A 6558-nucleotide genomic window follows, 5' to 3' on the forward strand; every position below is an offset into this window, starting at 1 on the left:
CTAGAAATGGATAAATGGAATGGATTTTTGGGGTTAATGTTTTACAGTAAATTGTTTGTTTTGCTTGACAGAACTCGATGTGGTGTTTATTGCTTGAAATTGCCATGGAAAGAAGATTAAGCAATAACAATGAGTGGTTGTATTTCTCATTTGCAGGTATACATGAAATCAAGAACAAGAATGTTCTTGTTTTCTTGGCTGGGAAGGATACATACGAGACTTACAACATTCTATTGGAATGGAATCTTGAATTCCGATTATGTCAGAATAGAATCTTGAAGATGAACATTGTATGGGATTAAGATGAACAATGACCACCAATCTTCCAAAAGAATGGATTATTCTAGTAGAATAATATACAATATAATAAAAAGAAATATATGTAATAGTATATTCTGGTAGAATGATTTATATATTTGTATTTCCTTGTTATTAATAAGTGTAACATTCTCATAGAATAGTATATAAATTTTTTTTTCTTTTTTAAGAATGTAATGAAATTTTTTTTAACTTGTATCCAAAATTTTGCTATTCTTCAAAAAATTCATTAAATCAAAATATATATTATATCAGAATGTATATTCTTGTATGGTTCAATAATTTTTGTTATTTTTCTATATATTGATAAACATATTCCGTCAGAATTTCCGAATTAGGATAATTATCATCCATACAATCAGATTTTTAAAATTAATAGAATCTGTTTTCCCTTAAAATATGTAATTTTCCTTAAAATATGCAAATTTCCTTTAATAAATCTATATTAACTGACTAAAATACCATTCTAGTTAAACTAGATGGTATTTTTCAATTATATTTAATTCAATAATATGTAATAATCACTTTCTTAAAATAAGTAAAATGATTGGCTCATAATCATTCATACAATAACACAATAATTAGTTAGAATATAATAACCTAAGCATATATATATATATATATATATATATATATATATATATATATATATATATATATATATATATGTATGTATGTATGTATGTATGTATGTATGTATGTATGTATAGTTTCATATAGAAAATGGTCAACATTGAGTAAAACTGGAGAAAAAATGATGTGCGATTTGAAATTAAAAAATATGAAGTGTTAATATTGAAAAAAAAATTAAATCTTAGTTTCAAAATTTAAAAAATTGAAAACTTAATGTCTTTTGTGATTTTTTTTCAATTTAAACGCGTCAAACATGTCATGTCAATATGTCGCGTCTTCAAAACTGACACGTGATCATGATACGTTAGTAGTCAACCAGGTTGATCGGTGAAGTGGTCAGAATTGTAACAAACTGGAAAATAAAATGTCCAATTTGAGAAATAAACTAATATAGTGTCAAAATCGAATTTCTGTGTAAACTTTCTGACATTTGAGGCATTTACCCATCTTTTTAATTGTAAATAATATTTGAAATAAATTTGGACAAATTTACATTGAAAAAGAGTAAATTACAAGAATGGTCCTTATGGTCTGGGCTAATGAAACATCCCAAAAATACGGTTAAAATTTTTCATTTTAAATCATTAATAAAACCATAGTTAACAATTCATCACATAAAAATCATAAGTCATGTATCTCCAAATATCATAAACATCTGTCAAAACATATCAGAGTAAAAACATCCCAGGTTAAACAATGGTGTGTGCACTGCAGTCATCCCGAGCTCTTCCCCTTGCTACTGGAAGTACCTAAAACCAAAACTGAAAACTGTAAGCACGTAGCTTAGTGATTCCCCCCAAGCTACCACATATCATGCACCTAATCACATAGACTGGGCCCTCGCCCCTTCCTTGGGCCCCGCCTGGCATCAGACAGTGTCCGGCATCAGGCCTCGCCTGGCATCGAGCCCTGCTCGGTATATAGATCTGTTTCTACTAGGACCCGCCTGTCTTTGGGCCCAGCCCACTATACACATACCGACAATAACATATAATCATACTAACACATAAAGAATCATACACAGTACTATATATTCTCGTCCTAAGGCCTCGCCTATCGTGGGCCTCGCCCCTACTCTGCTACTAATGAGATATGGAACCCCATCCACGCTCAGCTAGTGATGAGATACGAGACCCCGCCCACACTCACCTTCCTACCAGGCACATACAAGTATAACTAAACATGCATTCCTTCATCGAACCGAACCGTAGTTTGGGAGCATACATATAAACATTCCTTGGGTCCCGCCCGACATCGAACCGAAATCCGAAATCATACAAACATTCCTCGGGCTTGCCTCGGCATCGGACCGAAGTCTGAAAACATATAAACAGACATGTGCAAGAATCACAAAGACATCAGGCATACAAACATTCCTCGGGTTTCCCCGGCATCGGACCTTAGTCCGGAACATATTAACATACGTAAACAGGCCGACATTGGTGCCTTCAACCCATTCCTACAGGAGAAAACTCACCTTAAATGTCGAGTGAAGTAGCTGAACATCTCTGCTCCTGAAACCGACTCTACTCACACCCTATAGAAAATAACCCCTTAGATACCATTCCATACATCAAGACCCCTTCATGGGTCAACCTTGGTCGAAGTCAAGGATCAATCAAAGTCAAAGTAAACAATCCGAGTTGACTCAACTCGTCGAGTCATCCCCATGACTCATCGAGTTCCCATGCTACACATAGTCGTGATAGAACGATTCAACTCGTCGAGTCCCTTTATAGACTCATCGAGTTCTACCTTGTACAGAATCGGGACAAATCGACACAACCCGTCGAGTCCCTCTTCGGATTTGTCGAGTTCCTCAGTTTGTTTAAGCCACCTTAAAGGATTAATCCCCTACTCTTCAGATCTAAGCTTCATAGTTCTCATATACCCTGAAAATTTCCTTTTAAGGGTAAAGTTTCCAACTTTACCCATTAATACCTTTTCTTAATGGGTTTAGCTCAAACCCTAACTTCTTAGGACCTAAATCTTGGTCCTCAATCCATCAATACTCCAAGCTAAAGCATACAACTAAGATCTGGACCCTATACACCCCATAAACACATAAAGCTTTCACCTTTCGCTCCATGCATGGCCTTTTGGAGCTTAAAAGGCCAAAATAACATCCTATAACTTGCATGGGGCTTCAATGGCCATAAAGTTTGCACCTTTATGGCATGAAAGCCCTCCATGGTTCCACATCTGATGGTGTACTAACTTGGTGTTGGGTTTTGAGCATTCTAACACTCCTAAGTGTACATGCAACCCTAAATACCTTGGATCTATGTTTTCTCTATTATACATGCAAATATGAATTTCCAAGGTATTGTTCTAACTAGCATAATATAAAGTACATATAATATAAAATCTAGTAGAATTACATACCTCTTTGTTGGTGCTTGATTCCATGTAGCTTGAGAGCCTAGTTCCCCAAGTGTAACACCTCAAATGGTTCACACAACACCATAAGCACTTGGAATAACTTAGAGAGAAATTGGATTACTTCTAAAATCGGCTTGCCCTTCTCACACACTCTAGTCGCCGATTTTGACAAGAGTAAGGTGTTTATATAGTGTATCATAATTAGGGTAAACCCTAATTGTCATGGCTTTCCATTTCCTTGGATCCATGGGTTCAAAGACACCATGGAGCATCTTATGGGTTTTAGCCCAACTTGATAATCCATGGGGCATTAGCCCACTATATAAGTATGGATGATTTACACAATCAACCCATATATTTAATTAGTCTTCTTTTAATCACTTAATTAATTCTAAATTAATTCTTGATCAATGCTAATTAAATAATCTTATTAATATATTAGAACTTATAATATATATTAATAAACTTTAAGTGTCATTTCTCTCATTTTAGTCTATCCTAGTGCATGATGCCATGCAAACCAAATGGACCATGCCGGGTCGGGTCAAGTCTTACCAATTATAGTTATGGACTTAGACATTAATCCAACACTTGGGACATCCATATCCTAAAGATCAAGCTTCTTGGACCAAAAACCCAATAAATTGATAATAAAGAGATCTAAGAAGCTACTAAGCAAGTTTGAGTCTTGCTTACCAGAAAATGATAAGAATGAAATGGAGTCTCTGGACCTATTATCTTCTTCTTGAATCCCCAAGCTTCTCCTTCCTTCTCAAGTTTCAAAACACACCAAGTTTCTCTCAAGGATGGCTCATAACACTCAAACTAGCATTAAGGTTTATGGACTCAGGGTGTGGATAATGGAGGCTGGAAACCCTAGAGTTTAGGATGTATAAATAGGGTGTAAAATCTCGGATTTAGGGTTTCCCAAACCCAATCCAACTCGTCGAGTCCCATACCCTAATTTATAGGGTTTATGCCATATAAATACCCCATTATGGCTCAAACCCTAGCCTCCTTACCAGTCCCTCACCCTCAGAAAACCCTAATACGCCCTCATACTCCATTGTTGTGTGTGTTTGACCTTTTGAACTCATTTTGGTGAAGAAAAGCTTGGAAGAAGATAAGAGGAGTTGAAGAAGAAGAACTTGAGTATCTTGAACTCAAGGATCTGGAACCATTTCATATTTTGGGACTCAAAGGAGGTATAAAGCTTCCATCTTTCCTCTTAGAAGCTTAGATATAGGATTCTGGAGCTTTGGACCTTTTTAGGTCCAAAGGATGGATCTTTTTCATGCAACTTCGTTTTTGAGCTTAGGGTGCCACCCTTGGAGCTCAAAGCACCTTTAGCAGTAAAGTTTCAACCTTTACGGCCTTTATGTAACCATGCATGATATCTAGCCATTTCCATGGAAGTTTATTGCTATTTTTCCAAGTTGGGTTCATTTGGTGGGTTACATGCCACCAAGTGATCGACTTTATGGATCGAGACAATGAAGAGGACTTGGATATGTGTTTTTAGGCTTTGGATAAGAGTATTAAGCACTTAATGGGAAAAGTGACTTAACAGTGAAGTACGTTGGGCGTACATACAGGTACGCGCAGCGTACACGCCATTTAGCCAGTACGCTTAACGTACATAGGAGTAACCCCCGCGTACTCAACAGACATGGGCTTGGTGTTTTGGGCCTCGATTTGGCCCATACTTTGGAATTTGGGTCTTTGGGCCTTAGTGGGCCATTAGAAGTCAGATAATTTGGGCTAAGAATATGTTTGGGCTTAAGGAAGGCCTAATTGAGAAGTTGGGCCCAATTTAGAAAATTGGGCCATTAGTGAGCCTTTAATGGGCTATTAGTGGACTTAGAAAGATTAGATGGAATTGGGCCTTGTTTATGGTCCAAATCAGAGCATGGGTAAAATGGTCATTTTACCCTTAAAGGATTCTCAGTTTTGCCTGACTAAGTATTGTTGTATAGAGTTAGCTGGGGAGTCGTGGGAGCAGCCAACAGAGATTCCTCACGCACGAGTTCAACATTCAGTTTGAGAGGTAAGTCTTCTCCTATAGGAATGGGTGTAAGGCACCAAGGCCGGCCCGTTTATGTGTGATTCTATGTTCTGGGGTTAGCCTGATGTAGGTTTTATGTTCCGGACTTTGGTCTGATGCGGGGCAGGGCCCAATGCAGTTAGTATGCTTGATGTCATTGTGATTCTTGCATGTATATGATTATGAGTTTCGGACTTTGGTCCAATGTCGGGGCAAGCCCGAGGAATGTTAGCTTTCTTGTTATGCTTATGTCTATGTTTATGTTTATGTTGTTCTCATGATATGTATAGCGGACTTCGGTCTGATGTCGGGCGGGGCCCGATGCAAGAGCTAGGCCCAAGTTATGTCGGACCTCGGTCCGATGTCGGGCGAGGCCCGATGCAGTGGGCTAGGCCCAGTATGTGATTATGTGTATAGTATGTGGTAGCAAGGGGAGACTAACTAAGCTTTGTGCTTACAGTTTTCAGTTTGTGTTTCAGGTACTTCCACTAGCAAAGGGAAGGGCTCGTGATGATCGCATGGCATACACCACAATTTCAGCCTGGGATTGTTTTAGACTCTGATGAATACTTATATGATTTTGATACAGTTTTTGACATGATGCTCTTAAGATACATGGTTCTTGATTTTTATTATGATGATGGATGATTTATGGTTTTAATATGGATTTTAAAACGAAATTTTTGGACCGTATTTTTGGGATGTTTCATCGACACGTTGCCTTCTTGTTGGAGATTTTCCTTCCTCATTTGGCCTTCTGGTTTCCGGGTGTTTCAACTCTCCCCCACTTAAACTGGACTTCGTCCTCGAAGTCCACTATAATCCTCTACCCCACAAATATCTCACGCGCCACGCCTGCAGCTTTCCTCCTACCTGCTCTGAACCAACTGATGTTTCCCACCGTCACCACCACTCGCCATACACTATCATCCCGCGCAATCAATGACCTTCCCAAGGCACCTGAACCCAACCATTGAAACCTTCCAAACCCAATGAAGGATAATCCTTACTATCATATAGAGAACTACTTCTGTCTTTTCGAGATCTGAAATCTATAATGGTATGTCTCCCTAACGGATCACCTATGCTCCAAAAACTACCATGCCAGAACCTCATTGAATAATTGTTCAACCATAAAACTTATCACCCTGATTCTCTCGATGCTACCATCAGAAACAAAA

This window comes from Lactuca sativa, chromosome 8, assembly GCF_002870075.4.
Source record: "Lactuca sativa cultivar Salinas chromosome 8, Lsat_Salinas_v11, whole genome shotgun sequence".
NCBI classification, from domain to species: Eukaryota; Viridiplantae; Streptophyta; class Magnoliopsida; order Asterales; family Asteraceae; genus Lactuca; species Lactuca sativa.